This window comes from Sciurus carolinensis, chromosome 12, assembly GCF_902686445.1.
Source record: "Sciurus carolinensis chromosome 12, mSciCar1.2, whole genome shotgun sequence".
Classification (NCBI taxonomy): Eukaryota; Metazoa; Chordata; class Mammalia; order Rodentia; family Sciuridae; genus Sciurus; species Sciurus carolinensis.
In genome coordinates, this window is record NC_062224.1 from 38,604,547 (window position 1) to 38,628,186 (window position 23,640).

Below are 23,640 nucleotides of genomic sequence, written 5' to 3' on the forward strand. Positions count from 1 at the left end.
CACAACTGTGGGTATCAAATGTAGGTAGGTATTCTTACCCCAATAATAATTAAAGCATAAGATCAAAGAAGCTAAGAGATTTGTCAAAGTTCTCATCAGGAGAGACAATATTTGAGTCTGCAAATTTAAGTACCAAATTCTTTATAACAAATACCATAATATTGTTTACTTTTTGGAGGAATGGTAAGAGTAATGGTAAAATGCCTTTGACAAGGTCCAAGCTTAAATTCATCTGACCGAGAAAGAGCATCAGGGCTGATGACATACCTAAGCAGTAGAGTCCATACCTGGGTTTGATCCCCAGTGCCACCAAAAAGAAAGAAGGAAAAGAGAGACGAGAGAGAGAGAGACAGAGAGAGAGAGAGAGAGAGAGAGAGAGAGAGAGAGAGAGAGAGAGAATATCATATTTCTGCTTGTAAAATTATATTTAACAGAAAATTAGAGATACCATCTTATACCCAGCCACATACCAGGTGACAAAGATATAAAAGAGAAAGACCAGCTCCTACTTTTAAAGATAATAGCATTTTGTAATTGTTGGTTAAAAAAAAAGTCTTTATTATTAGCATGCCAAAAAAAGGTCACAAAAACTGCACATAAAAGAAGAAGCAGTGCTACCTGTTTTTCAATAGAAGGAACTGGATATATACTTTATTATTGTTATTTTATTGATTAATTTTGGTTGTACAGGAGATTGAATCCAGGAGGGGATGTACATCTCCATCCCCTTTTTATAAAAATTTTTATTTGAGATATGATCTTGCTTAAGTTGCCCAGACTTGCCTTAAGTTTGCAATCTTCCTGCCTGCACCTTTGGAGTTGCTGGGATTACAGGCATATGCACCCCACTGGATAAGGATTTTTTTTTTAATTTTTGTTTTAGTTGTAGGTGGACACAATACCTGTATTGTATTTTTATGTGGTGCTGAGGATCAAACCCAGGTCCTCACACATGCTAGGAGAGCGCTATACCATTGAGACACAACCTCAGACCTGGATAAGGATTTTAAACAAAAAAATTAGTGCACTGATATATAGGTCAGAAGTAGAGCATATGCTTAGCATGCACAAGGCCTAGGTTTGGAGCCCCAACACACAAAAATGAATGACTATATAAATAAATAAAATTAGCAAAAGTAGGTTGGTAAACTATAAATAAATATTGAACTCTGGTTCATAGTATGTATGCTGCATACTTGGGTTAATTATCCTAATCTCTGCAATTTCCTCTAAAATACATCAAAAATAAAATGCTTTAACATATGCATAAACAGATATATAATAACAGAGTTTATATATATATAATATATGTATACACACACACACATATATATATGTGTTAAGTGTATAGTTTGTATGGTAGATATATGTTGCTTACTTGAAAATTCCTTCAACTTTTCTGTATGTTTGAAAATTTTCATACTAAACCATTGAAGAAAAAAGCAGGTTTCAAAAGTTGTGAATTTCTCAGCTTTTTTGACATTAAAATCATGTCATGGTTAGTGGCATTCAGTAAACTCAAATAGGGCTTGGAAGTATAGCTCAGTAGTACAGTACTTGCTTCACATGTTCAGGGCTCTGATTCAATCCCTAGCCCCACAGAAAGAATAAAATATAATGAAATGTTTTTAATAATTAGGTTTGAGGCTTTTTCAGTTTTTCTTAACCTTACTCAAACTTCCTTAACTTTGGTGAAATATAGAAGAATTAGGTTGCATTTTAATTATCCAACTCATCCTTTTCTCCAGCACATGAATGATCTCTCCTTAAAAAGGACATATTTTCTCTTCTGGTGTCAATTACTAAGCTGCTGCCACTCAAATTCACCTCTCCATTCTAACCTTGCTCCTGGACAACAGGTCCCTGAGCCCAAGTTGCATCTGAAACTACAGGTCTGAAATTCAGCTCTTCTCTTGCATATTTCTTCCTTATTTATTTATTTATTGATTCAGTGAAAGTGTCACAATCATTCCAGTTGCCCAAACCAGAGTTATTTACTGATTCCTTCAGTTTCCCAGTCCTCACAATTTTCCAGTCTCAGAGATTTCTCTATTCTTCCTCCTTAATATCTCGGATCCACTTATGTATTCCATCAGAAATGTTATTTGATTTGCTTCTCTCCCATCCCCACCTCAACTCCCATCTGTTCTGTCCCATTATTACCAATGCCTCTCAACTGAATGTCTCCCCAGGGGACATTTGGCATTGTCTGGAGATATTTTTAGCTGTCACAATGGAGGAAGGGTGCTTCTAGACATGATGCATAGATCAGCCCTCCACCCCCAACCAAAAATGATCCAGCCCAAAATGTCAATCATTCTGTTGTTTGGACACTTGCTTTATCATGAGTCACTCATGGTTGGCAGTCAATAATTACTTATTAAATGACTGAAAGGATGAAGAAATCAAAATTCTATTTTCCAACTAATCAAACTAATTCAGAAACTCGAAGGCAGGACCTAACAGGACAAATAAGATTTTATACACTGTATCTATGGTGCCAAATATCTTACACAAGGAGTTAAATTTTCTCTGAGACATTTAAAGTTCCATGAAACTGAGGCAGGAGATAGAAATAGGGGTCTCAGAGAATGTGATCCCACCACCCCAGATTAAAAACCTAGGTTAAAGCTTGTTTTTTGTTTTTGGTTGCCTGATTGGAAGGCTTCACTAAGGGTTGGATGCCCCCACATTCTGTTGTTGCCCTGGCTTCCTTGATTACCTTAACATAAGTCAACCCCAAAGAATTGTTTTGAATCCAAGCAAATCTTTTGTTTTAAGGAACAAGTACAGGACAAACTCAGGTGAAGAAACACATTAAACCATCCCATTATGGGAATAAGAAAGTAAAATTGCACACCTTCAATTGAGTAAGAAAAAGAGAACAATTAAGAGAGACCTTCCAACGAAAGATTAATTCATCAAAGTAGTATAAAAACTACTACAGAGAGTCTCGCATGCTCTAGGAGTTTTCCTAGCTTGCTTCTATTAAATCTGCTGTTGAATTCTCAATCTCCTGTCATCTACATACTTCATTCTTTAAGTACATAAGAAAAGAACCCTCTAGTGCTCATGTGACCTTGTGTTATAAAACTATACAATCTGTATAAATATTCCAAATCTTCACATACTTCACACCATTATTTGAAGTTCTTGTGAGTACCAAAAAATGTTCAGGTAAAGTCTAAATTCCTAAATTTCCAGAGCTCTCATTTTTCATTTCATGTTGTTTGTTGTTTTGGTGCTGGAGATTGAACTCAGGGCCTGTGCATGCTAAGCAGGTACTCTACTACTGAGCTGTACCTCCAACCTTCCCAGAACTCTTTTTCACAGAGGTGATAATGTACACTACAAAAAAAATAGTTATGTAGCTTTCAACGTTTACCACCATCATTCATTTTATCATTAGTGTAGCATTTGGAAATAAAATGTTTACAAAATAGAAAAAGGCAATGATTACTTTCCCAAGCAATATGGAATGCACTAGAAATTTGTTTCTATATTAGAAAAGAGTTAAATGAAAAGAATTCTAGTTTACTTAAGTTCCTCCCTGCTGCAAAAGAAACATTATCTCCCAACCTTGGAAAACTCATTAGCTTCATCTGAAAGCTTTCCTTTTAAGGAAGACTTGTGCTATAGTTTGGATCTTAAATCTCTTCCAAAGACCCATGTGTTAAAGGCTTAGTACTGGCCTGAGGTACTATTGGGAGGTGGTGGAATCTTTAAGAGGTGAAGGCTTAGTAGCAGGAAGTTAGGTCATTTGGTGTGTGAGCTCATAGGGGATATTGGGAGCCCAGTTCTTTTCTTTCCTTTTTCAATCCAGACCATGAGGTGTACAATTTTGCCATGTGCTTCCACCATGATGTACTGCCTTATTGTAGGACCAAAAGCAACTGGGTCAAGTAAAAACTCCAAAATGATGAATCCAAACTTTCCTTTTTAAGTTTATTGTCTCAGATACTTTGTTACAGTCACAGAAATGCAACACATGTTTTTAGCCTTCAGCACACATTAGCCATTTTCAAAAATTATTTGCAACTGGAAAACAAAGGAAAAAATGTAAGATTTATTTTGTTCTTATGTCATAGAGAAACTCTTACAAAATTAGAGTTTGGGTATTAGATCTCTAGACATATCCTTGATAAGTAAAGACATAGCCTTTCTACCTAAAAGGGACCAATCAGTTTCTCTTAAATGAGTTATCAAAAACATTCAGAACTATGAATAGAAAGCCCACTAAAAGAAACTTAGCTCATGTACTTTGTTCGGTGGCAAGAAGCATCAAAAAACATTCTAAAGACAGAGACAAAAAGAAACCAATTTTGAGGAAGGCAATTCTTGGCCTTAGAGCAATGTTCTGCAGTAGAAATGTAGTGTGAGCCTCATGCATAATTTAAAATCTTACAGTAGCCACATGTAAAGGTAAAAAGAAACAGATAAAATTAAATTTAATAAAATTATTCAGCTAGGCTCTGCAGCAAAAGCCTATATAATTTAACCTCATATATGCAAAATAGTTCAATTAGAAATATGATTAAAAATTATTGATGAAATGTTCTACATGCTCTTTTTCATCCTAAGTCTTAGAGATAAACGCATATTTTATACTAAAACCTACATCTCAATTCAGATGGGCCACACTTCCGTTGTTCCATATAGAAATGAAAAGTTGTACCCCCTTTGTGTATAATAAATCAAAATGAATTCTGTAAAAACAAAAAAATTGCTTTTATACAAAAATAATAGTCACTTATGGCTAATGGTTACTGTTTTGAACAATAGTCTTATATTTTTCAGAGCTCCTATAGACACTTGGTAAAACTTCAGTGATAATCTAAACTTTGTTGAGTTTCAAAACAGCACTTGATAGACTTAAAAGCATTAGAGCACTATCTGCTTTCAAATGCAAGCAAAAAAATTTTTACTCAATTACATTAGGGAAAAAATTTAAAAATAAAAATTAGGGGGAAAATCCCTTTTGTTGGGGAAAATACCAGCAAGTGCCCAGGAAACTCTGTGGTTCATGGTGAGATAGGAAGGACCTCTAAGGCTTTTTCAAGATGATGAAATAGAGGAGGTTGTTTTCCTGGCTGCTCCCTGGAGTAGGTTTGTCAAGAAAGCTGACAAATGCAGATTCTCAGCAAGATGGGTGAACAAAAACAAGGGGGGGGGACTTTACTGGAATTTAAAACTGGACATTCAAAGCAGATCGGGGTCTCAGGAAGTTGGATATAGTAAAATAAGGAAGAAATCCCCAGTGACATGCCACTGCCACAACCTGGCCAGAAGCACCAGTCAGAGTGGTCCCTCTGTGAGCATATTGGAGGGATAAGGGAATTAAAGGAGCCCACATATTTGGGAGACCCGAGGCCTGTCTGGTTATGGAGCATTTAGAGATAAAGGACATTGCTTGGCAAACCTGAAATATGTGCTGCACAATTCTGAGTGTGGAGAAAGAAGCTACTATCTACCCAGGAGGCATGTGAAAGATGAAGCAAGGAACAATTTTGCAGTGGCTGTGAGGGGGCTGGCATCTGAGGGTGTCTGATTCTTGGCAAACCTGAGTTTGACCACAAATACAGGCCCAGCAAACACACACTGCACAACACAGAGTGCTTAAATGATCAGGAGAAAAATCAAACATGGAGAGAGGTTTTCACAGGGGACAACTGGTTGTGTAAACCCACAGTTCTACTTGTCTCCCTCCAACTGCTTGTAGGACCAGCTGGCAGAGACACATCTGGTTGGGAACTCGGAAGGGCTGGGGCAGGAGAGATTGGAGACTGAACCCAAGACCAGGAAAAGTGGTGTCTGAAGGTGATGTAGGAGACTAAGAATTGGGTCCAACCTGCACAAGTGGAACCCAGGGAGATCCCTGGGGAAGAGTCTTCCAGTGTAGACCAGTAAGTACTGAGGGCTGGAGATGCACTGATTTAAAATCTCCAGAACTTGGCATTCAGTGAAGAGCCTGGAGCCCTCCTAAACCTAAATCCTGCCTTCAGGAGTTCTGCCTGTGGGTTACCACTCTCACTGAGGAATCCAGAGGTAAAACTTCATGCTCTAGACAACCCCACTAAAACTTCTGAGAACAGAACCCGAGAATCTTTTGAACACCAATGGAAAAAATTCTTTAACTTTTCATCAAGATCTTTTTAAAATTACTTTTCTCTGTTTAATTGTGACTTTTACGGTACATGGACATTTGTACATATTCATATTTGTTTTTTTCTAATTTCTAGCATTTTAAAATTTGTTCTATTTAGTTTTATATAAGAGCAGAATGCATTTTGATTCATTGTAAACAAATGGAGTACAACTTTGTATTTCTCTGGTTGTACAGGATGTAGAGTCACACCATTCATGCAATCATACATGTACTTAGGGTAATGATGTCCATCTCATTCCACCATTTTTCGATCCCCCATCCTTCCCCTTCCCTTATTCCTCTCTATCCAATCCAATGTTCCTCTGTTCTTCCCCTAGTGCCCCCCACTCCTCTTATGTATCAGCATCAACTTACTAGAGAAAACATTTGGGCTTTGGCTTTTGGGGATTGGCTTATCTCACTAAGCATGATATTCTCCAGCTCCATTCATTTACCTGCAAAGGCCATAATTTTATCCTTCTTTAAGTCTCTGTAATATTCCATTATCTTAGTTTCTTTATCCATTCATCTATTGAAGGGTATTTAGGTTAGTTCCACAATTTAGCTATTGTGAATTAAGCTGCTATAAACATTGAAGTGGCTGTGTTACTGTAGGATGCTGATTTTAAGTCCTTTGGGAATATGCCAAGGAATGGGATAACTGGGTCAAATGGTGGATCTATTTCAAGTTTTCTGAGGAATCTCCATACTGCTTTCCATAGTGGTTATACCAATTTACAGTCCTACCAGTAATGTATGAGTGTACCTTTTTCCCCACATCCTCAATAACACTTAATTGTTGCTTATTATTCTTGATAATTGCAAGTCTGACTGGAGTGAGATGGAATCTTAGTTTTGATTTTCATTTCTCTAATTACTAGAGATGTTGAACTTTTTTTCACATATTTGTAGATTGATTATATATCTTCTTCTGTGAAGTGTCTACTCAGTTCCTTAGCCTATTTATTGATTGGTTTATTTCCTTTTTTGGTGTTAAGTTTTTGAGTTCTTTATATATCTTATAGATTAGTGTTCTATCTGAGGCATGTGTGGTAAAGATTTTCACCCATTTTGTAGGCTTTCTCTTCACATTATTGATTGTTTTCTTTGCTGAGAAGAAGCTTTTTAGTTTGAATCCATCCCATTTATTGATTCTTGATTTTATTTCTTGCACTTTAGGAGTCTTGTTAAACAAGTATGGTCCTAAGCTGACATAATGAAGATTTGAGCCTACTTTTACTTCTATTCAGTGCAGTGTCTCTGGTCTAATTCCTAGGTCCTTGATCCATTTTGAATTGAGTTTTGTGCAGGGTGAGAGATAAGGGTTTAATTTTATTTTGCTGCATATTTCTAGCATTTTTGAAACCCATTATTTTTCATGGATTAGTTTTTTGTGAAATAGGATGTTTGATTAGTGTATTTTAGTTTTATTTTCATTCTTTTATTTTTAATTTTTAAAGATTTTTACATCATGTATTTATTTTTTTCTCCTACTTGTTTTCCTTGATTCTCTTTTTTCTTCTGCTAACAGTCAATCTCCGTGGAGTTTTCAAGATGGCGGACTAGAGGGCGGCTGCATTTCATGTTGCTCCAGGACTCAGGATTCAAAAGAGGAGATAGTGAGTGACTTGGGACCAACTCAAAGCTGCTGGGTGAGTCTCTCCCGTTGGGGAGGCATCCTGCATGGGGCGGTAGTCCCGGAACGCAGGGAATTTTGTGAAATAGAGTTGCCCGGGGAGACACCCCTCCCCCAGTGGAGTGGTAAACACGGACCACTGGGAACTTTGCAGAGTAAGCTGCTCAGCACAGCACTTGGTTTCAGAGTAAACCGCTGGGCTTTGGCGGCTGCCCAGAGGATGGCCTGCATAGGCAGACGATTAGGTGCAGAACAGGGTCTCAGGTCCTAGGTGGCTTTTCGGTGGAAGAGCTGCAGAGACAAGCTGAGGGGTGGAGCGAAGGTTCCAGGACTGCGGGCAGATTCTCTGAGGAGAGGCAGCCTAAGGAGACTCATCTCCGAAGGGTGAGGCTCCCAGGCCCAGGAGGTAGGTCCAGGCCCCGGGGAACATTGCCTGGGAAGGCTGCCCTGCCCAGGCGGCAAGATACCCTTCTCCCCACTGAAGCAGTGAACATGGACAGCGGGGAACTTTGCAGAGGAGGCCGCACAGCACAACGCTTGGTTTCTGAGCAACCTGCCAGGGCTCCGGTGGCTTCCAGAGGAAGAGCTGGGTGGTGAGCTGTTTGGACCCAGAGCAACCTCCTGAACAATGGGAGGGGGGCTGTCCTGAGGAGGTGGAGGTGTGCAGTGAGTTGCTTGGTCTCCAAACGCCCACACAGAACACCGGGTGGCTGCCTGGAGGAAGAGGCAAGTGGTGGGTCACTGGGGCTCGGAGCATATGTACGAGGCTCCAGGTGGCTGCTCAGAGGAGGGGTCACATAGCCAGGTGATTAGGTGCAAAGCACGGTCTGGGGACCTAGGTGCCTTTTGGTGAAAGAGCTACACAGAGACAAGCTGAGGGGTGGAGTGAAGGTTCCAGGACTGCGGACAACTTCTGTAAGGAGGGACAACCTAAGGAGACTCGTCTGCGAAGGGTGAGGCTCCCAGGCCCAGGAGGTAGGTCCGGGCCCTTAGGAACGTTGCCTGGGAAGGCTGCCCTGCCCAGGCGGTAGTTGTGGACTGAGGGGAACCTCTAGGAGGGGAACTGACCAGCGAGGCCTCCCCACCAGGTGAGTCTTCCCCGCCAGGTGAGGTTTTCCCACAAGGACGGTAAAACCAGAGACACAGGCACAAACAGGTCTTGCCTCAGCCTGCAGCCTAGTTCCCCTTTGGATGACCATTGGTCAACAAGTGGAGGCAACTCTGCCCACTAGCAGGGAATATACCCCACCAGAAGACCACCACCCCTAGAGAGGCAGCTTCCTTGGGGAGCACTGCAATATCAACTTCCTCCAAGACTTCGGGGTACTGAAGGATAAGAGGGGATACACTAGCAATCTTCAGGGACATTATAAGTCAATAGAGGAAATCTGCAACATCTCAGCAGTCCACTGATACCCGAACGACATGAGAAAACAAGGGAAGAAAATGCCTCAAACAAATCTGGATGTTACATCAATAAAATCCAACGACAGCATGGCAGAAGAAATGTCAGAAAGGGAGTTCAGAATGTACATAATTAACATGATAAGGGAAGCAAACAATGAAATAAAAGAGCAAATGCAGGCATTGAATGAACGCACCAATAGACAGTTAAAAGAGCAAATACAGGAAGCAAAAGACCATTTCAATAAAGAGTTAGAGATATTGAAAAAAACCAAACAGAAATCCTTGAAATGAAGGAAACAGTAAACCAAATTAAGAACTCCATAGAAAGCACAACCAATAGGATAGAACACCTAGAAGACAGAACCTCAGATATTGAAGACAAAATATTTAACCTTGAAAACAAAGTTGACGAAACAGAGAAGATGGTAAGATATGAACAGAATCTCCAAGAACTAGGGGATATCATGAAAAGGCCAAATTTGAGAATTATTGGGATTGAGGAAGGCTTAGAGAAACAAACCAAAGGAATGAACAATCTATTCAATGAAATAATTTCAGAAAATTTCCCAAATCTCAAGAATGAAATGGAAAATCAAGTTCAAGAGGCTTATAGGACTCCAAATACACAAAATTACAACAGACCCAAGGCACATTATAATGAAAATACCTAACATACAAAATAAAGTCAGAATTTTAAAGGCTGTGAGAGAAAAGAACCAAATTACATTCAGGGGGAAACCAATACGGATATCAACAGATTTTTCAATCCAGACCTTAAAAGCTAGAAGGGCCTGTAATAACATTTTTCAAGCCCTAAAAGAAAATGGATGCCAACCAAGAATCTTATACCCAGCAAAACTTACCTTCAGATTTGACAATGAAATAAAGTCCTTCCATGATAAACAAAAGCTAAAAGAATATACAAAAAGAAAGCCAGTATTACAGAATATTCTCAGCAAAATATTCCATGAGGAAGAGATGAAAAACAAAGAAGCAAATCAGCAAAGGGAAGAGCTATCCTAAAGGAAATCTCAAATAAAGAGGAACCAAGTCGTGTCAAAAGTAAACACATAAATGAATAAAATGAGTCAAGTGACCGGGAATACAAATCATATCTCAATAATAACCCTGAATATTAACGGCCTGAATTCATCAATCAAAAGACATAGACTGGCAGATTGAACAAAAAAGAAAGAACCAACAATATGTTGCCCGCAAGAGACTCATCTCATAGAAAGAGATACCCATAGACTAAAGGTGAAAAAATGGGAAAAAATATACCATGCACATGAACCCAGCAAAAAAGCTGTAGTACCCATCCTCATTTCCGAAAAAGTGGACTTCAAGCCAAAGTTAGTAAGAAGGGATAAAGAAAACCATTTCATACTGCTTAAGGGAACCATAAATCAGCAAGACATAACAATAATAAATATCTATGCCCCAAACAGTGGCTTACCCATTTATGTCAAACAAATCCTTCTCAATCTCAGAAACCAAATAGACCATAATACAATAATACTAGGTGGTTTTAACATGCCTCTCTCACCACTGGACAGATCTTCCAAACAAAAATTGAACAAAGAAACCATAGATCTCAATAACACAATCAATAATTTAGACTTAACAGACATTTATAGAATATACCATCCAACCAAGAGCGAATACACTTTCTTCTCAGCAGCACATGGATCCTTCTCTAAAATAGACCATATATTATGCCACAAAGCTAATGTTAGTAAATACAAGAAGATAGAGAAACTACCTTGTATTCTATCAGATCATAATGGATTGAAGTTAGAAATAAATGAAAGAGTAAAAAACAGAAATTACTCCAACACTTGGAGATTAAACAATATGCTATTATATGATGAATGGATAACAGAAGATATTAGGAAGAAAATTAAAAAATTCTTAGAGGTAAATGAGAACAAAGAAACATCATATCAAAATCTCTGGGACACTATGAAAGCAGTACTTAGAGGAAAATTTATTTCATGGAGCGCATTCAATAAAAGAAGTAAAACTCAACAAATAAACAACCTAACACTACAGCTCAAAGCCCTAGAAAAAGAAGAACAGACCAACACCCAAAGTAGTAGAAGACAGGAAATAGTTAAACTCAGAGCTGAAATCAATGAAATTGAAACAAGAGAAACAATACAAAAAATTGACAAAATAAATACTTGGTTCTTCGAAAAAATAAACATAATTAATAAACCTTTAACCACACTAACAAAGAGAAGATGAGAGAAAACCCAAATCACTAAAATTCAGAATGAACAAGGAAATATCACAACAGACACGACTGAAATACAAAACATAATTAGAAGCTATTTTGAAAATCTGTACTCCAACAAAATAGAAAATTTCAAAGATATCAACAGGTTTCTAGAGACATATGAACTGCCTAAACTAAATGAGGAGGACATACACAATTTAAATAGACCAATTTCAAGTAATGAAATAGAAGAGGTCATCAATAGCCTGCCAACAAAGAAAAGTCCAGGACCTCATGGGTTCTCAGCCGAGTTCTACAAAACCTTTAAAGAAGAGCTCATTCCAATACTTTTCAAAGTATTCCATGAAATAGAAGAGGAGGGAACTCTCCCAAACTCATTCTATGAAGCCAATATCACCCTGATACCTAAACTAGACAGAGACACATCGAGGAAAGAAAATTTTAGACCAATATCCTTAATGAACATCAACGCAAAATTCTAAACAAAATTTTAGCAAATCGCATACAAAAACATATTAAAAAGATAGTGCACCATGATCAAGTGGGTTTCATCCCAGGGATGCAAGGTTGGTTCAACATCAGGAAATCAATAAATGTAATTCACCATATCAACAGACTTAAAGTCAAGAATCACATGATTATTTCAATAGATGCAGAAAAAGCATTTGATAAAATACAGCACCACTTCATGCTCAAAACACTAGAAAAAATAGGGATAGTGGGAACGTTCCTTAACATTGTAAAGGTCATCTACGCTAAGCCCATGGCCAATATCATTCTAAATGGTGAAAAACTGAAAGGATTCCCCCTAAAATCTGGAACAAGGCAGGGATGCCCTCTTTCACCACTCCTATTCAATATCGTCCTTGAAACTCTAGCCAGAGCAATTAGACAGACCAAAGAAATTAAAGGGATACGAATAGAAAAAGAAGAACTCAAACTATCCCTATTTGCTGACGATATGATTATATACTTAGAGGAACCAGGAAATTCCACCAGAAAACTCTTAGAAGTCATAAGTGAATTCAGTAAAGTAGCAGGATATAAGATCAATGCTCATAAATCTAATGCATTTTTATACATAAGTGATGAATCTTCAGAAGGAGAAGTTAGGAAAACTACCCCATTCACAATAGCCTCGAAAAAAAATAAAATACTTGGGAATCAATCTCACAAAAGAGGTGAAAGACCTCTACAATGAGAACTACAGAACACTAAAGAAAGTAATTAAAGAAAACCTTAGAAGATGGAAAGATCTCTCATGTTTCTGGATAGGCAGAATTAATATTGTCAAAATGGCCATACTACCAAAAGTGCTATACAGATTGGATGCAATTCCAATTAAAATCCCAATGACGTACCTTACAGAAATAGAACAAGCAATCATGAAATTCATCTGGAAGAATAAGAAACCCAGAATAGCTAAAGCAATCCTTCGTAGGAAAAATGAAGCAGGGGGTATTGTAATACCAGAACTTCAACTATACTACAAAGGAATAGTAACAAAAACGGCATGGTATTGGTACCAAAATAGACAGGTAGATCAATGGTACAGAATAGAGGACACGGACACAAACCCAAATAAATATAATTTTCTCATACTAGACAAAGGGTCCAAAAATATGCAATGAAGAAAAGATAGCCTCTTCAACAAATGGTGCTGGGAGAATTGGAAATCCATATGCAACAGAATGAAACTAAACCCATATCTCTCACCGTGCATGAAACTAAACTCAAAATGGATTAAGGACCTCAGAATCAGACCAGAGACCTTGCATCTTATAGAAGTAAAAGTAGGTCCAGAGCTTCAACATGTCAGCTTAGGACCAGAGTTCCTCAACAGAACTCCCATAGCACAAGAAATAAAAGCAAGAATCAACAACTGGGATAGATTCAAACTAAAAAGCTTTCTCTCAGCAAAGGAAACTATCAGCAATGCGAAAAAAGAGCCTACAGAGTGGGAGAAAATCTTTGCCAATCATACTTCAGATAGAGCACTAATCTCCAGAATCTATAAAGAACTCAAAAAACTCAACACCAAGACTACAAATAATCCAATCGACAAATGGCTAAGGAAATGAACAGACACTTCACAGAAGAAGACCTACAAGCAATCAAGAAACATATGGAAAAATGTTCAACATCTCTAGTAATAAGAGAAATGCAAACCAAAACCACCCTAAGATTCCATCTCACCCCAATTAGAATGGCGATTATCAAGAATACAAGCAACAACAGGTGTTGGTGAGGATGTTGGAAAAAAGGTACACTCATACATTGCTGGTGGGGTTGCAAATTAGTGCAGCCACTCTGGAAAGCAGTATGGAGATTCCTTAGAAAACTTGGAATGGAAGTACCATTTGACCCAGTTATCCCACTCCTTGGCCTATACCCAAAGGACTTACAATCAGCATACTACAGAGATACAGCCACATCAATGTTCATTGCTGCTCAATTCACCATAGGCAGATTGTGGAACCAACCTAGATGCCCTTCAGTTGATGAATGAATAAAGAAACTGTGGTATATAGATACAATGGAATATTACTCAGCCATAAAGAATGATAAAATTATGGCATTTGCAGGCAAATGGATGAAATTGGAGAATGTCATGCTAAGTGAGATAAGCCAATCTCAAATAACCAAAGGAAGAATCATCTCGCTGATAAGTGGATGATGATACATAATGGGGCGTGGGAGGAGTTAGTTTTAGGGTTAGAGTTAGGGTTAGGGAGGGGGGCAAGAATGGGGGAAGGAATGACTGTATGGAGGGAAAAGAGGGATGGGAGGGGTGGGGTGAAGGGAAAAAATAACAGAATGAATCAACCAACATTTCCCTATGTAAATTTATGATTACACAAATGGTATGCCTTTACTCTATGTACAAACAGAGAAACAACATGTATCCCATTTGTTTACAATACAAAAAGTCAATCTCCATTTTTCTCTCTTTTACTCTTCCTTTAATTTTTCACTTCTTCTATCCTCCTCCCTCATAATCATCACATCCTGTATCACTTCTGTTCTCTATGTCCACCATTTGATATTATAAACTTTTTTGCAAACTAGCTGTTTTTATTATAGGCAATAACTGATCAAATTATTTCTGTTTATTGTGATAATTTACATCATAGACATCATAGTAGGAACTATTTTGGTTTAAGGCTGTCTACCATTTGCATTCATTGTTGTTATTATTTGTCTGTCCCTAAACAGTGAGGTACTCTTGTCAGTTCACAAGTTAGAAACTCTACTGCCTCAGATCCATAATGTTAGATGGTTAGACACAAAAACAACATGAAAAATCAAGGGAACAAATCACCTCAAACAACCAAGATACTCCAGTAACAGAATCTATCGACACCACAGTGGAAGAAACGTCAGAGAAGGAATTTAGAATATACAAAGCTAAACTGAACTGTGAAGTAAATGATGGTATAGGAAATAAAATCAGAGAGAAAATATAGGAAGTGAAAGATAAAGAGGCAGATATTCTGAAGACAAAAACAAAACAAAAATAACACCAAAAAAGCAGAAATCCTCAAAATGAAGGAAACAATAAGCCAAATTAAAAAATTGATAGAAAGCATCACTAACAGGCTAGATCACTTGGAAGACAGAACCTCAGGCAATGAAGACAAAATATATATCTTGAAAATAAAGTCCACTGTACAGAGAAGATGGTAAGAAACCATGAACAGAAGTTCCAAGAATTATGGGACAACATGAAAGACCAAATTTAAGATTTATTGGGAAAGATGAAGGCACAGAGATAAAAATCAAAGGAATGTACAATCTTTTCAATGACATAATATCAGAAAATTTCCCATATCTAAAGAATGAAATGGATAATTGCCGCTTGCCACCAACCAGAGGGAGAAATGACACATACACTTCAGAAGTTCATGAAGCAGCTTCCGCTTTATTCGGATAGCACCCTCAATATATAAGCAGTCTCATTCATAAGCAATTGTAATCAGATATGTCCATCCAATCCTATTAAAGGTCAAGCGATCATGAGTTCAAGCATACATGTAAGATATATCTGTCCACGCTGTAGGCGGCTGAACTAATTATCATACAGCCAATGGTAAACGCTTCCTGTTTTTCTCAAGGTGCATTCAGCATGCCCTTTAGCTCTCTGCCAGTCGCCATCTTGTATGCATGTGGTGTAACCCTGGGCCCCGGGTCTCGCCTGCCACATCTCTCCCTTTCTGTTTATAAAAGAGATTGTGCCTGTCTTAGGTTGTCCAGGACGGAGCCACATCCTTACCTGTCATTGGACAATGAGGCTCTAGCCCTCCATTCCTTTCTTAGGTCGGTATGAGCTCCCCATAAATCTTACCCATCTTTGACTACCAGTCCAGCATATTTAACCAGACTTGGGGGGATGAGCCAGCATCAATTGTGATGAAAGCTTGGCAAATAATGGCTGTTTCTCTACACCGATGTATACGCATTTTGTATAAACACTATATGCACAGAACAGATACAACAGACAATAAACCTCCCACAGACAAAAACCCAAATCATTCTTTTCCCCATTGAACAGCAGACTGGAGAAATGTGGCCAATTGTTGTAAAAATAGGACGATATAGAATAGAAGAGTTGATAAGGGGTATAGGATAGGGCCACGTCTTTACTATCCCCCATAGTTCACACAAGTCTCCTTCATTAACTTGGTGAGAAATCGACAACACCATCAAGCGGGAGAAACCTCCTCATCTTCTTTCTGTTTTGGGGTCTCTGTTGAGGCCTTAAACAATCTCTCTGGCACCCAAATTGGCGATTGTGCATCCTGTGGGAAAACAAAAACAGATCCTCGGGTCCAGATTAACACCGAATCTGGGCCTTTCCATTGTCCCGATAGAATGTCCTTCCAGAGCACTTGAGGTAGATGTTTTTTATTAGGCTCTGAATGACAGTCAGCAGCCGATTGGCCCTCAGAATCGAGATTTAAAAAATTTAAGATGAACAAGGCAACAGATAATTTGTCTTTTGGGGATCTGTATGATGCCTCTATTCCCCCTTTTTGTTTATAAATCATATTTTTAAGCGTTAAATGGGCATGCTCAACAATGCTTTGTCCAGTAGGATTCTAGGGAATTCCTGTGACATGTTGAATACCAAAGGTGGAACAAAATTGTTTAAAGGCCTGGGACATATATCCAGGACCATTATCTGTTTTAATTTGTTCGGGAAGCCCCAGGATGGAGAAAGAGTGTAAATAGTGTGTTATTACATCTTTGTTTTTTTCTCCAATATTAGCAAAGGCCATAATAAACCCTGAAAAGGTATCAATAGACACATGAATGAATTGTAGTCTTCCAAATTCTGAATAATGAGTTATATACATTTGCCAAATATGATTGGGCTGAAGCCCTTTTGGATTTACTCCTAAAAAGGGGTTAGGAATAAGTGTAGCACATTTAGCACAAGACTTGACTATGTCCCGAGCTGTTGCCTTAGTAATTTTATAGCATGTACGTAGAGTGGAAGCATTTGTGTGAAATTTGGAATGAAAAGTTTTTGCATTTTCAAGTGTATTAAAGATGTGTGGGTCTCTGGTGGCCGTGTCTGTTAAATCTTTGTGTAAACTTAGAGGACCTGGAAGGCCAGTATGAGCCCGAACATGCCCAATAAAAAAAAGGATCATTTCTGTCCCAGATAAGTTTTTGTAAGCATTGTAAATATTTAGTAATAGTGGAGGTGAGGGAAATCAGACCAGTTAATTCTAAATTTTGAACAGCATTAACAACGTATTTGCTATCAGAGAATAGGTGAAAAAGGCTCATGGTGGGTTTTAAATACTTCTATAGCTACTAATAGTTCTGTTTGTTGTGCAGATAGAGTATTAAACAGCAATGTTTCTGTAACATTATCTATAGTAATAGCTCCCATACCATTTTTTTATCCATCAATAAATATAAGAGTAGCTCCTATAATAGGTTCTTTTTGGGTGTCTTTAGGGAAAATTATAGAATGTTGACTCCAAAATTGGAGAAGAGGATCAGATAGCAAATGATTGTCAAACACAGCAGAAGTACTAGTAAAGACTATAGTCCATGAATTTGAATTATTAATAAGATATTGTATTTGATCAGTAGTATATGGAGTAGTGATTGTTGAGGGGTGTGATCCAAAGGTAGAAAGGGATACTTTTAATACCTTAAGGATTAATTCTGCCACAGATTCAGTAAACAAGGATAAGACCTCGTTAGGGGCATAATTCATGTGAACCCATAGAATAGGACCCTTTTGACAAAACCCTCCTGTGGGTAACTTATTTGTTGTCAAGACAGTGAATGATAAAGGCTTAGCTAGCTCAATACATTCAAGATGAACCTTTTCCATAGCTGTTTCAACAAGTTTGAGAGCTATTCGAGCCTTAGGGGTAAGCACCCGCTTAGAAAGGGGGGTTAGAATCACCTTTAAGAATATCAAACAGGGGGCCCAAACTTGAGGTGGGTAAATGAAGGTAAGGTCTAATCCAATTAATATCACCCAATAACTTTTGAAAATCATTTAAAGTTCTAAGTTTTTCCACCCGAATGGTAATTTTTATGGGTTTAACCATAGTTGCATTTATGATAGATCCCAGGAAGTTTTTGGTGTCTGTCATTTGTACTTTATCAATGGTAATATGTAAGCCCCATCTTTCCAGTGACTTTAGTAAGGAATTATAACATTGCTCTAAGACAGGTTTTTCCTCATGAGCTAGCAAAATATCATCCATATAATGATAGATTAAAAGTTGAAGGTTTGCTAGGCATATGAGTTCAATAGTCTTGCCTACATATATTTGACACATAGTGGGGCTAATGGCCATGCCTTGTGGGAGGACTATCCATTCATATCTTTTATTAGGAGAGCTATTATGAAGTGAGGGCACAGTCAATGTGAACCTTTTGGTGTCTGAGGCATGTAACGGAATGGAAAAGAAGCAATCTTTTATGTCAATTACAATGGAAGGCCAATTAACTAGGATAGTCGATAAAGTAGGTAATCCTAATTGAATAGGTCCCATGGGCTCCATTATAGAATTACTGCTCTTAGGTCATGTAATAGCCTCCATTTTCCTGATTTCTTTTTTATTATGAATATTGGTGTGTTGAAAGGAGAGGTGGATGGTTTGATGTGTCCAGTCTCTAGTTGTTCTTTAACCAATTGCTGGGCCGCTTCTAATATGTCTTTAGAGAGGGGTCACTGAGGGACCCAGACAGGTTTATCAGATTTCCATATTATTTTAATTGCTTCAGTGGCCCCTAATGACAATACAACCCCCTTTTATCTTGTTTTGGAGTAACTAAAATGGGTGAAGTAGGTCCTTGACTATTTTTCCCAAGACCTTTTCCCCATATGTGTCCTTGGGCTAACATCATTTGATTAGCTTTTAGATTACTGTATGGGATCTCGGATGTGAGATGTAAATCCATCTGTTCCATGATATCTCTCCCCCGCAAGTTTACTGCGAGATGTTCGAGGACGTAAGGTTGGAAGGTACCATTATGACCTTCTTCATCCTTCCATTTTAATATGGCTGCGCTTTTGTTAGGATTGGAAGTTATACCCAATCCCCTTAAAGTCTGATCTGCCTGTTGAAGTGGCCAGGCTTTGGACCGTTCTGTAATTTTGATAATACTTTTGTCAGCCCCAGTATCTAATAAGCCCTCAAAACATTTGCCTTCTATCACTAACTTTGTCATAGGTCTATCTTTTAAATCCAATGTTAACATGACCATATTTTGGCCAGTAGAACATAATCCTTTATTTCCCCTAATAATATTCTTTGATGGATATTGATCATGGCAGCTGGGTAAGACCAACAATTGTGCTATACGATTACCCTGAGCTATTATTGCTACACCTCTTGGTGAAGAAGCAAGGATTTTTATTTCTCCTGTAAACTCAGGGTCTAACTCCAGGGACAATATTTAATCCTTTTAAAGCAGAAGAACTCCTCCCCAGAACTAGTCCCACTGTTCCTTTAGGTAATAGGCCAACAACCGAAGTTGGTATTGGTTGTACTCCCATCTCTGGAGTTAATACTGCTCTGGCGGAGGCACAGAGGTCCAATCCTGCACTTCCTCTTGTTTGTCTAATTGGAGAGTCAAGGGGTAATGGGTCCAAGGCATGAACTGGATAGCCCCGTATATTTGTGGACCCAAAGGCCGGGGTCCCTGATTCCCATTTTTTGGAGGTAAAGGGTTACCATCTTTGTCTCTAATTGATTTACAGTCACTTGCCCAGTGTTTCCCTTTTTTACATCGAGGACATAGTTTTGGCACAGAACCTTGGGGGCAGTCCTTTTTCATGTGTCCAAATTGTTTACATTGATAACACTGTTGGCTTGGGCGGGAGCTGGTATTACCTCTAAGACCCTGTGCAAGCGCTGCAGCCATCATCTGACCTTGAATAAAAGTCTAATTAATATCCCTACAAGCCTTTAAGTAGGCTCCAAGGTCTTTGTTTTTCCAAGGTCTTATTGCTTCTTTACATCATTTATTTTCTTGCTCATATGCAAACTGTTTGACTAAAGGCATAGCCTGGTCCACATCTCCAAATATACGTCCCGCTGTTTGAATCAATCTGTCTACAAAATCAGCATAGGGTTCATTATGACCTTGCATAACTTTAGATAACTGTCCTTGAAGATCACCAGCTCCTGAACGCGTTTTCCAAGCTTTAGTGGCAGCAGCACTAATTTGTTGATACACACTGGGGTGGAAATTAATCTGATTACCTTGCCCTTCATATGGTCCTTGGCCTGTCAGCATGTTTAGATTCCATTGAGGATTGCCCGCAACTGCATTACGTCGGGCAGTATCAGAGCATAACTCCTGGTTAGCCGCCTTCCACATGAGATATTGTCCCCCAGATAAACATGCCTTTGTTAAATTACCCCAATCAGTCGGAGTAAGATTTTGACTTGCAACATTCTCTAATAAAGAAATGGTAAATGCAGCTTGTACTCCATAGGACATAACTGCCTCTTTTAACTGTTTTACTAATTTTATATCTAATATTTGATGATATCTCTGATTGTTTTGATCTTCAAATACCGGGAATATTGGGAACACTGTTCGAGATTCTACATCAGCCCACCATCTGGGGGCCGCCCCTGTGTAGCAAGTACATGCGCCCCTACAACTTAGAAAAGAGTGGTGATCTGGATTATACGCCGGAGGGCGTGGGGCGGTAGGGGTTAAATGCCACTGAGAAAATTTCTTTTCTAGCTCTGTCTCAGATAGCTCCTGTTCTTCAGAGTCACATCCCTGTTCTGAGTCTGAACATCTACTTTCTCTTTTAGAAGCTCGACTTGATTGTTCTTCTTTTACAGTTTCTAATATCTTTTCCCCTTCTCTTAACTGTTCTTAAAATTTTGGTTTTTTGGAAGTCAGAGAGAAACGAACTAATGTCCATATCTCCACAACAACAACAAACAGAAACAAAACAAGAAAAGGTAACACAAATAACACCTTACACATATTCATTTACTACAGGACGTCCTTTGCTGTCTCTTAGGACAGCCTTCTGTCACGTTCCCTCACTAGGGAAACCTTCCGTTACGTTCCCTCACTAGGGAAACATGCTAGTTGACTGCTAGTTGACTGTGCTAGTGAAAAATTTTCTTCTTTATTACTTACCTGAGCGCTCACCAATCTCTGTACAAGCCACCACTTGCTGCTTGCTGCTGACCAGCGGGACAAACGACACGTATACTTCAGAAGTTCATGAAGCAGCTTCTGCTTTATTCAGATAACACCCTCAATATATAAGCAGTCTCATGCATAAGCAATTGTAATCAGATATGTCCATCCAATCCTATTAAAGGTCAAGCAATCACGAGCTCAAGCATACATGTAAGATATATCTGTCCATGCACTAGGCGGCTGAACTAATTATCATAATACAGCCAATGGTAAATGCTTCCTGTTTTTCTCAAAGCACATTCAGCATGCCCTTTGGCTCTCTGCCAGTTGCTATCTTGGATGCATGTGGCGTAACTCTGGGCCCTGGGTCTCACCTGCCACAGATAATCAACTACAAGAGGCTTATAGGATGGGACTGGGGTTGTGGCTCAGTGGTAGAATCCTCACCTAGCATGTGTGAGGCCCTGGGTTTGAGACTCAGTGCCATATAAAAATAAAATAAAAGGTATTGTGTCCACCTACAATTAAAACAAAATATTTTAAAAGAGGCTTGCAAGACCCCAAATGTACAAAATTACAACAGACCCATACCAAGGCACGTTATAATGAAAATGCCTAACATACAGAATAAAAATAGAATTTTAAAGTTGTGAGAGAAAAATATCAGATTATATATATATAGGGAAACCAATTCGAATCTCAGCTGATTTCTCAACCTGAACCCTTAAAGTTAGGAGGTCCTGGAATAACATATACCAAACTTGAAAGAAAATGGATAACAACAAAGAATTATATATCTAGCAAAATTAAGCTTCAGATTTGAAAATGAAATAAAAACCTTCCATAATAAACAAAAGTTAAAAGAATTCACAACTAGAAATCCTGCATTACAGAAAATTCTCAACAAAATATTCCATGAAGATGAAATGAAAAAAAAAAATAGTGAAAACCAGCAAAGGGAGGAACTACACTAAAGGAAGAGTCAAACAAAGGAGAAACTAATTAAAGTTAAAAACTAGAAATAGCTGGGGATGTAGCTCAGTTGGTGGAGTGCTTGCCTTGCAAGCACAAGGCCCTGGGTTCAAATCCCCAGCACTGCCAAAAAAAAAAAAAAAAAAAAAAAAAAAAAAAAACTAGAAATAAACCAAATGACCAGGAATACAAATCATAGCCCAATAATGACCTTGAATATTAATGTCCTAACCTCTTCAATCAAAGACCCAGACTGGCAGATTTGATTATAAAACAAGACCCAACAATTTACTGTCTCCAAAAGACTCACCTCATAGGCAATGATATCCACAGACTGAAGGTGAAAGGATAGGAAAAAACATATCTCACGTGGATCTCATGAACATGCAGAAGTTTCTACCCTCAGATAAAGTGGACTTTAAGCCAAAGTTAATCAGAAGGAACAAAGAAGGACAGTTCATATTGCTTAAGGGAATTATACATTAAGAAGACATAACAATTGTACATTTTGGGAGGGTACTGGAGATGGACCTCAGGGGCCCTTGACCACTGAGCAACATCCCTAACCCTAGTTTGTATTTTACTTAAAGACAGGGTCTCACTGAGTTGTTTAGCACCTTGACATTGCTGAGGCTGGCTTTGAATTCACAGTCCTCCTGCCTCAGCATCCTGAGCCACTGGGATTACTGGCATGCACCGGCATAACAATCATATTTATGCCCCAAACAATGAAGCATCTATGTACATCAAACAACTCGTTCTCAATTTCAAGAATCAAATAGACCACACACAATAATACAGGGTAACTTTAACATGTTTCTCTCACCACTGGACAGATCCTCCAAACAAAAATGAAATAAAGAAGCTATAGAAGTAAAAAATACAACTGATAATTTAGACTTAGCAGACATATGTAGAATATTTCATCCATCAGTGACTGAATACACTCCTTTTCAGCAGCATATAGATCCTTCTCTAATACAGACCATGTTATGTAAGCTATCACAAATATTGGCATACAATTGTAATATTACCTTAATATATTTTAAGCAACTGTAGGGTTATTTTGATAGTTCCCTTTCAATTGATACTAATTTTTTTATTCTTGCTTTTTTCTTAATTAGACTTGTTTGATTTTTATCAAATTTTAGCTGTATTATTTCTTCTCTATTTTGTATATTTCTGTTTCTACTCTTAATTTTTCCTTTCTTCTACACAATTTGAAAATAATTTGTTATTCTAGCTTGTTTCTTCACAAACACTTTAAGTTATAAATGTTCATCTGAGTACTATTTTATCCTGATAGTTTAAGCTTTTATTATCACTTAGTTCAAAGCACTTTTTATTTACTTTTCCTGTGCTTTCTTCCTTGGCCTTTGAGATACTTATAAGTGTGCCATTTAATTTTGAAATAGTTGACACATTGGGATGGGGTTCTATATATCTTAAGATGATTGATTTCTAATGTAACCAATTATTCAGGAAACACAGTTTGCATGATTTCAAATTTTAAGAAATTAGTGGAAATGCTTTTTGTGTTGATTGTATTGGTTACACACATGTCAAAATTGATCAGATTAGATTCTT

General features: G+C 38.1%; 1 pseudogene; it reads right to left on the reverse strand.

Annotated features, from left to right (window-relative positions):
* Positions 1 to 15,707, reverse strand: part of LOC124961255 (formin-2-like) — a 29,765-nt pseudogene extending 14,058 nt beyond the window's left edge.
* Between the last annotated feature and the right edge of the window lie 7,933 nt (positions 15,708 to 23,640).